Genomic DNA, 10,142 nt, shown 5'->3' with positions numbered 1-10,142 from the left:
GTGTTTGTAAATAGGATATCATGTCTGCATCTTGTACAGCAATTAAACACTAGGAAGATTGTATGCAATGTGTTAATTATTGAACCTGTCCTTCCAATTTGGTTTGAAATAAATAAATAAATATATAAATAAAAAACAGAGCATCAAGGGAGATTTACTTGTGACACCATTCATAGTTCAGCGTCTGATGGGGAATGAGTTTTTATAGATTGCTTTTGCTCTTTGCATTGATTTTCATGTCTATGATCTTTTCAAGAGAATAAACATAAAAAGCAATAAAAACAAAAACAAAAAAAGAAAGAAAATTCCATGTGAGTATTTATACTCCAAATGGGACAGGTAAGAAATAATGAGACGACTCACCATCCATTGCAGATTTCAGTGAAGCCTCAGGTTGGTCTTCATCTAAAGGATGCTGTATGCTCTTCAAGGTAGATAATAGGTCTTTAACTTCAACTTTTCCATCAGAGACACTATTAACAATGTTCCATACATCCTCTATTCCTATGTATAGATATTAATGACAAAATTTAAAAAGCACTTAGGTGTTTAATTTATCTAGATGAGCACATAGCAAAATGACTGAAATTAAATCATTTGTGGCCATACTCCTAAAACTTTTATACAGATTTAATACAATCCTGATCAAAATACCATTACCAGACCTCACAGATATAGAGAAAACATTCCTAAAATTCATGAACAGCAAAGGAAATCCTGGCCAACAAATGCAATGTAGAAGGAATCAAAATCTTTGTCTTTAGAACTCTCCAGACCAAAACCCAGGCATGCCACATGAGTGAGACCCCCCTGCCGTGCCCTTGGGACCCCTCTGGAGTTCCCCCCCCTTCAAAGCCACCAAGTGAGTGAGAACTTCTGCCATGCATTTGTGACCCCAAGATCCAGCCCAAGCCCAGGCCTGGTGAGTGTGTGGGAGAATTTCCAACTCCCGTGAGGCTACCCGTGGGAACTCTTCAGACCAACACCCAGGAATGCCACATGAGCAAGGCCCTCTTCCATGCCCTGGGGACTCTCCACCCCTCCGGACACCATCTCCCAAGCCCACCAAGTAAGTGAGAACTTCTGCTGTGCTCTTGGAGTCCCCCAGACCAGCCCAAAACAGGCCCAGTTAGCGTGTGGGAGAACTTCTGCACAACCCTGTGCCCCCTGGGCCAGTGGCACAACAGAGGGGAACAACAGGTTTACTTCCAAGGGCTGCACCAGGAAGGAACTGAGCACAACAGCTACACCCTAGCCAGACACAAGTGGATAAACTCAAACTTAATAGATGTGCACCCAAATTTCAGTAAGTGCTAAGATTATAACTGCACCAAAGCTCTACAACAAAGGTCAGAGGACAGTGCTATATGAAATGACAAATAGAAGGAGCATAATGCAATCTCAGGCCTCGAGCCCACCCAGAACAAGTGCAGATGACCACCTCAGCTGAAATATATGAATTAATAGCGTCACAAGTAAAGAAACAAAAGCAGAAAGGTAGAGAGGAACTCAGATCAGAATTAATTGCTGAAATAAAAAAAGAAATCTTGAAATTAATAGCATCTGAAGTAAACAATCAAATGCAGAAATATATGGAGGGAACCAAATCTGAAAAAAATCTCTGTAGTAAAAGCATTAATAACTGATTCTATAGAAGGCATAGATTAAAAAAATAGAAGAGATAAGAAAAATAATGGATTCCTTGAATGAGCAATACAGGAAAGAAATAGACTGCATAAAGCAGAGTCAAAGAGATATAGAGGAACTTAAAATCTCCATCACAAACTTGCAAAAACGTTTGAGTGAAAGCGAAGATAGTGTTTCAGATCTTGAGATGCTGGTGCAGGTAGTGAAAAGCTCACTTAAAAACAACTAGGTTGCAGGAAAAAATAATTCATCACCTGCAAGACAATGCAAAGATGGACAATGTGAGACTAATAGGCATCAATGAGAAAGGAGTCAATAAAAATCATATAAAAAGAATATGGGAAGAAGTAATAGCAGAAAACTTCCCAAATATGAGGAAAAATTCTGACATTCAGTAACTGAAGCATACAGAATGCCAAATAACTTCAACCCAATTAAAAACACACCGAGACATAGTCAAGATCCCAGAAATCCAGCACAAGAATAATATACTGAAAGCCACTAGAGAAAAGAAACAGATTATATTCAAAGGAAAACCCATCAGAATTACAGCTAACTTCTCTTCACAAACCATGAAGGTAAGAAGAGCATGAAGCAGAGTACTTCAGGTCCTCTATGAAAACAAATTCCAGCCCAGACTACTATACCCTACAAAACTTACTTTCAAATTTGATGGAGAAGTGAAATACTTCCGTGACAAAGAACAACTAAAGAATTTCATGATGACAAAGCCAACCCTACACAGGCTACTGAAAGATGTTCTAGAGAGGGACCAAAATGATCAGAACTCCATGAATGAGAACAGAAGGAACCCACTAAATAGGGCAAATAATTAAACACAGGAAAAAAAGGGGTAAACCACATCAGATAAATAACATGTCGATCATAAATCAATACATCTCAATTATAACCATCAATGTAAATGGACTCAATTCACCAATTAAAAGAAATAGACTGGCACAGGGGATTAGGAAACACAATCCAACAATATGCTGTATATAAGAAACACACTTAACTCATAAAGATATTCATAGGCTGAAAGTCAAAGGATGGAAAACAATACTACATACCTCAGCACCTCAGAAAAAAGCAGGGGTAGCAATTCTGTTCTCAGACACCCTCAACTTCAAACCAAGAATGATCAAACAAACTAAAGAAGGCCACTACATACTGGTTAAGGGAAAATTTCAAGAGGAAGAGGTAACACTCATAAATGTACACACACCAAACACAGGAGTAACCAACTATATAAGACAAATCTTAATGGACATGAAAAGTCTAATATCCAATACCACAATCCTAACAAGAGATTTTAACACACCTTTATCTCAGAAAGACAGGTCAACCAGACAAAAAATTAGCAAAGAAGTAGCAGATCTGAACCAGAGCTTGGAAGAAATGGATTTAGTAGACATATACAGAGTGTTCCACCCAATGACAGCTGAATATACATTTTTCTCAGCTGCACATGGGTCATTTTCTACAATAGACCAAATACTGGTCCATAGGCCATGCTTAAGTATATGGAAGAGAACAGAAATTATCCCATGCATATTATCTGACCACTGTGCAATGAAACTGGAAATAAACAAGACAAGAAAAAAAAAAAAACATAATACATGGAAATTAAACAACACCATACTCAGCAGCCAATAGGTGACAGATGAAATTAAACAAGAAATTCAACAATATCTACAATTCAATGAAAAGTCAAGCACAGAGGCGGCGAGGGGGTGGGGTGGAGGGAAAAGCAAGCTAGGAGGTGCTGCGGCCGCTTCTAGTAGTTTCCAGGCGCTGCCGGGCGGCTGGGATCAAGCGGATCTGAGGCTGTGACCTGGACGCTCAGGGGACTGGTGGCTGGTGGCTGGTGGCGGCGAGATAGAAAAGCTGATGGCCAAGTGGGGTGAAGGCGACCCACACTGGATTGTGGAGGAGCGGGCAGACGCCACCAATGTCAACAACTGGCACTGGACAGAGAGGGATGCGTCAAATTGGTCAACAGAAAAGCTGAAAACACTTTTCCTGGCAGTGCGAGTACAAAATGAGGAAGGCAAGTGTGAGGTGACAGAAGTAAGCAAGCTTGATGGAGAGGCATCCATTAACAATCGGAAAAGCAAACTCATCTTCTTTTATGAATGGAGCATCAAACTGAACTGGACAGGTACCTCTAAGTCAGGAGTATAGTACAAGGGACATGTGGAGATCCCCAATTTGTCTGATGAAAACAGTGTGGATGAAGTAGAGATTAGTGTGAGCCTTGCCAAAGATGAGCCTGACACAAATCTCGTGGCCTTAATGAAGGAAGAAGGGGTGAAACTTCTAAGAGAAGCAGTGGGAATTTACGTCAGCACCCTCAAAACAGAGTTCACCCAGGGCATGATCTTGCTGACAGTGAATGGAGAGTCAGTAGACCCACCAGGGCAGCCAGCACTGAAAACTGAGGCGTGCAAGGCTAAATCTGCTCCTTCAAAAACCCAGGCCAAACCTGTTGGTGTCAAAATCCCCACTTGTAAGATCACCCTTAGAGAAACCTTCTTGACATCACCGGAGGAGCTGTACAGAGTGCTCACCACCCAAGAGCTGTTCAGGCCTTTACCCACACTCCTGTGATGCTAGAAGCAGACAAAGGTGGGAAGTTTCACATGGTGGATGGCAACGTCTCTGGGGAGTTTACTGATCTGGTCCCTGAGAAACATATTGTGATGAAGTGGAGGTTCAAATCTTGGCCAGAGGGGCACTTTGCCACCATCACCTTGACCTTCCTCGACAAGAACGGAGAGACTGAGCTATGCACGGAGGGCCGGGGCATCCCTGCCCCCGAGGAAGAGCAGACGCGGCAGGGCTGGCAGCGGGACTACTTTGAGGGCATCAAACAGACCTTTGGCTATGGCGCACGCTTGTTTTAGGGCTGGCAGCGGGGGCTCCAGCCTGCCCAGCACTTGTGACTGGGGCTAGTGACTCACAGGATTGTATCATCCCAACTGCTACCTTGGGGCTGGGGCCCTCTCCTCCACGTATACCTTGGGTTTGTGCATGTTTTCTGCTGGGTGGGGTCAGAGGGTAATTTCTCTTTTATGTGTACATACGCTAAATAAACATAATTTAAAAAAAAAAGTCAAGCACAACTTATTGGAACTTATGGGATGTGACTAAAGCAGTTCTCAGAGGGAAATTCATAGTTGTGAACTCACACATTAGGAAAACAGAACAGGAACAAATGAACACCCTAATGATACACCTCCAAAATCTAGAAAAGGAAGGGCAAACCAAACGCAGAGCCCAAAGACGGGAAGAAATCATAAAGATTAGAGCAGAAATTAATTCAACTGAGACAAAGAAAACAATTCAAAGAATTAACAAAGCAAAAAGCTGGTTCTTTGAAAGATTAAATAAAATTGATAAGCCCCTAACTAACCTCATCAAAAAGAGGAAAGAAAAAATTCAAATATAAGCAATAAGGAATGAAAAGGTGTAACTATCACAGACCCAGTGGAAATTCAGAAGATTGTCAATAGCTACTTTGAGAACCTTTACTCTCACACAATAGAAGACACAGAAGAAATGGACAGATTCCTAGAAAAGTACAAATTACCAAAACTGAGTCAAGAAGATGCAGTATCTCTCAATAACCCAATAACAGCCAATGAAATATGAAATGTATAAAAATCCTACCAACAAAGAAAAGTCCAGGCCCTGATGGACTCACAGCTGAATTCTACAAGAAATTTACAAAAGATATAATCCCACTACTCCTCAAACTCTTCAATGAAATTGAAAAGGAAACAGTCCTCCCCAAAACATTCCTCGAGACAAGTATTATACTGATTCCAAAACCAGGGAAAGACACTACTAAAAAAAAAGAACTACAGTCTAATCTCCCTCATGAAGATAGATGCAAAAATCCTCAATAAAATCCTAGCAAATAGCATACAGCAAATCATCAAGAACATTATACACCATGGTAGGTAGGATTCATCCCAGGCATACATGGATGGTTCAATATATGTAAATTTATAAATGTAATACACTATTTCAACAGAGCAAAATCTAAAAACCACATGATCAACTCAATTGATGCAGAAAAGACTTGTGACAAAGTCTAACACTCATTCATGTTCAAAGTCCCACAGAAAATTGGAATAGATGGCCTCTACTTCAATCTGATAAAAGTCATCTATGCAACACAACAGTTAACATAATTCTAAATGGGAAAAGCTGACATCTTTTGCTCTCAGATCTGGTACAAGACAAGGATGGCCTCTATCACCACTCCTATTTAATATAGTTTTGGAAACATCAGCTAGAGCCATTAGACAAGAGAGAGAAATAAAAGGAATAAGAACAGGTAAAGAAGAAATTAAATGATCATTATTTGTAGATGACATGATACTATTGGAAGACCCAAGAAGCTACTAGAATACACAGTTTCAGTAGCATAGCAGGACACAAAGTCAATACCCAAAAGTCAATACCATTCCTCTACACAGGAAACAAACACACTGAGATGGAAATTGGAGAAACGATACCTTTTACAATAGCACCACGGAAAATGAAATATCTTGAAATTCATCTAACTAGAGAAGTTAAAGATCTTTTCAAAAAAATTACAGTACTCTGAAAAAAAGAGATCATAGAGAATTTCAGAAAATGGAATATTCCATGCTCCTGGACAGGAAGAACCAACATTGTGAAGATGGCCATACTCCCAAAATTGTTGTACCAATTTAATGTAATCCCTATCAGACTACCACCAATATACCTCACCGAGCTAGAGAAATCATTCCTAAAATTTATCTGGAACCAGAAAAGACCTAGAATAGCAAAGGCAATCCTAGGCAATAAAGACAAGGCAGGAGGCATTACAATTCCTGACTTGAAATTATACTACAAAGCTACTGTGATAAAATCAGCATGGTACTGGCAACAAGTGGACCTGAAGATCAATGAAATAGATAAGAAGATGAAGAGGTCTCTATGAACACACTCAGCCACCTGATTTTTTTTTTTTTTTTTTTCAGAACCGGGGATTGAACTCAGGCCCTTGTGCTTGCCAGGCAAGTGCTTATTCTACTGAGCCATCTCCCTGGTCCACCTGATCTTTGACAAAGCGGCTAAACATGCTTACTGGAAGAAAGCTAGCCTCTTTAACAAATGGTGCTGGAAAACCTGGCTCTCTACATAATGAAAACTAAAACGACCCAGGTCTATCACCATGCACTAAGCTAAAGTCAAAGTGGATTAAAGATCTAAACATTAAAACAGAAATCTCCTGGCCACTCCTCAGCCCTTTGGCTCAGATCAAGTGCAAATCCTCCCACCATGTCTTTTTACCTCAGAAGACGGCCAACTTTGGTCTAAAAACAGGACCCATGAGAAACCTCTCCTCTGTTACGTTGTGTCAGGAATTTTGTCCTAGCATGGGTAAGGCAGTGACTAAAGAAATCAAAAGGTCATTTCTTTGATAATAAGAGGAGGATTTTTTTTGGGGAGGTGGGTGTGTTGGCTCAGCCTGCCTTAAGGGCTGGTCTGGTATGGCAGGTGGAGGTGGGGTTTGAACCGCAGTATCCTGTGCCTGACTGCATTTGCATGAGCAGGATCTTAAGCAACTGAGCTAACCAGCAGGCCCCCAAAAGATGAGAAAGATTTTTTTCTTAATAATAGGAGAGATAAATCTATAATAAGGTTTTTGAAGAATGCAAGCTAGCCAGGAATGGTGGTGCATATCTGTAACACCACCACTGAAGGCGGCTGAGACAGGAGTAGAGCAATTTTGAGTCCTGTTTGGGCAATTTAGAAAGACCCTGTCTAAAAATGAAGAAGGCTAGAGTTACTGCTTAGTAACAGAGTATCCCTGGACTCTATTTCCAGTATTACAAAGAAAAACAAAATTGCAACTTAATAGAATGCATGGAAAATAGGTAAATTCAGAGATAACTAAATTGTACAATATTATGAAAATATGTTCATAAAACCTAGGTTTTAAATATATGCTCCTATTATATTTAAATGAGAGGGTAAAGAAGAGGGGTTGCTTGGTTCTTCTTACAGTCATATCCCTTCATGTTCTAATCTACAAACCTTAATTTTATATTTATAGTCACTTCAAATTGCACTTACTTTGGCACTCAATAAATTCATCACTGTTAGTCAATTCTCTGATGAAATCTTCAAAATGTATCACTTCATCTTGTTTTTACAAAAAAAGAAGAAACAGATAAACTTGTTAAAAAGACCATTTGATTTTATAAAATCAGTTATAAAACACAAAAATAAAGTGGTAAACAGACAACAATCGTGATGAATGTAATATGTACATAAGATCTGAAATAAAAGATGTCAGAGATATTACTTTATTTTTTTCAAGAGAAAAATAAAATTATCTTTACTCACAGAAAATATGATTATGTACATTAAAAAGTTAGAAGAATATAGAAATGTTAAGTTTATAAATTCAGCAAGGTTATATAAAAAAATCTATTAAAGTGGCTAACCTTTTCCAACTTTCAACTTTCCTAGAGATATTACTTTAAAAAATAAATTTCTTCACTACAAATACATCAGTTTTTAAAAGTAAGCAAAAAACACCTTCAAAGTTTTGAGAGCTAGAGAGAGAGAGCTAGAGAAAGAGTTAGAGAGAGAGAGGAAGAAAAAGAAAGAGGGAAGGAGGGAGGGAGGGAGAGAGACACAGAGAATCTCTTTGGACATTTAGGGTGAAGCTTGTAAAATACTGAGTTTGTTGGTTTAAAGTGAAATAATTACTCACCATTAGGATTAGTATTATCCAAAGTCTTCTGTATTTTTTCATCTGTTAGATAGATTCCTATAGCATTTAAATTGTTTTGAATGTCAGAAATGGCTGTAGGATCATTTTTGTGAATGTCAAGGCTGTAAAGTTTGTCTTTCCCTCCTGTGAGGAGATCACCACCTTTAGAGAGCCACAGAAAATTAGGGAATGAGAGTATTTACTCAACCTAAAACAAGTTATTTGAAAATTAAAGTTAACATCATGCTTAAAACTGAAGCGCTGACTGGTTTCTCCCTTAGGCCACAAACAGGACAAAGATGGAGCCTTTCACCATACTGTCCAGCCTTGTGCCAGAGACCAGAGATCACAGCCGGTGCAAAAAGACACTAGCAATAAATGGCATCACGATGGCAAAATGAGAAGAAAAATTACCATTATCCACAGATATGACTATGATAGAAAGCCAGGAATTTAAAACATCTACTAAAAGAGGTTAGCAAGATTATAGAATACAAGGCCTTAAAATTATCTCTATATACATATATTATACACATAAAAAGGACACTGCAGTTTTATAAGCAAATAAAAAACAATTAAATATCTGGGATAAACCTAACAAAACATACAAGACCTCTTCACTGAAAGCTAAAAGCCATGACTAAACCAAATTAAAGGAGACCTAAATAAAACACAGAATCAAACTTCCATCAGTACTTTCTTAGAATATTGACAAGTTCATCCTAAAACATAAAGGAATGCAAAGAATCTAAGTAGGCAAGATACATTTCAAAATAAAAAATAGGTGTAATGCTATAATTCATCATAACAACAGAATAATCAAAGTACACTCATTTAAATTGAAAGCACTTGAAAAAAAATCAATACTCAAAAGAACAAAGTTAGAAGCACTAGGACTGGGGATACAGCTCAGTGGCACAGCACCTGCCTGCCAAGTGCGAGGCCCTGAGTTCAATTCTTGGTACCAAAAAGAAAGAAACAAGTACAACTTTATTCCAAAAACCTAAGGCCGGCCAGATAGCTCAGTGGACTAAAGCATCTGCTTCAGGGCACAGGGACCGACTTTTGATCCCAGGCATGCTGTGCAGGCCCCGCCCCCAGGGTGCACTGAGATGCTGATTGAGACTGAGCATGGTGGCATGTGCCTGTAATCCCAGCGCTTGGGAGGCTGAAAGCAAGAGAATCACTACAAGTCCAGTCTACGTAGCGAGACTCTGAACACCTTGTAGACTCTGCCCTAAATTAAAAAAAAAAAAAAAAAAAAAAACATTGCAAAGCTACCATCATCAAGGTAGTATTACATTGATGTCAAGGCAGATAGACATAGCAATGAAAGAATGGTCCACACATAGATCCACACACTCACACATGTAGAGACATATAACTAAAAGGAATAGAAATCAAAGTACAAAATAAAGATAATATTGTTGCTCAATTTAGGCATGCCTAGACAAGGAAAAGGGGAAAAAGTAGTGTTTGTCAAAATCTGGATCACCTACCTCATATCATATATGAAAGTTATCTTAAAATAGATCAAAGACCTAAATATAAGCACCATAACTATCACACTTTATCAGTGTAAGATTCCAATAAGGCATGTAACATCTTCATCAATTTATCCCTTCACCTCCTTTGGTCTCCCTGCCCTTGATATTCTCTTCTCTTCTCTTCTCTTCTCTTCTCTTCTCTTCTCTTCTCTTCTCTTCTCTTCTCTTCTCTTCTCTTCTCTTCT

The 10,142-nt window shown here is 38.9% G+C and overlaps 1 long non-coding RNA gene and 1 pseudogene across 2 annotated transcripts; one reads left to right on the top strand and one right to left on the bottom strand.

The window, feature by feature from the left end:
• Positions 1–471: 471 nt before the first annotated feature.
• On the bottom strand, positions 472–8,449 carry LOC111816485. The gene is made up of 3 exons (XR_002820874.1): positions 8,411–8,449; positions 7,765–7,833; positions 472–504 (listed from the first exon to the last, which is right to left on the bottom strand). It is a non-coding gene; the product is annotated as an uncharacterized LOC111816485 (long non-coding RNA).
• Positions 3,390–4,743, top strand: LOC101582827 (annotated as a pseudogene). The gene has a single exon (XR_192477.2). The product of XR_192477.2 is annotated as an activator of 90 kDa heat shock protein ATPase homolog 1 pseudogene (transcript).
• Positions 8,450–10,142: the final 1,693 nt, after the last annotated feature.

This window comes from Octodon degus, unplaced genomic scaffold (genome assembly GCF_000260255.1).
Source record: "Octodon degus isolate 3935 unplaced genomic scaffold, OctDeg1.0 scaffold00033, whole genome shotgun sequence".
Taxonomy (NCBI): Eukaryota; Metazoa; Chordata; class Mammalia; order Rodentia; family Octodontidae; genus Octodon; species Octodon degus.
The sequence above is the reverse complement of the archived record's forward strand: the minus strand, read 5'-3'. Positions and strand labels throughout refer to the sequence as shown.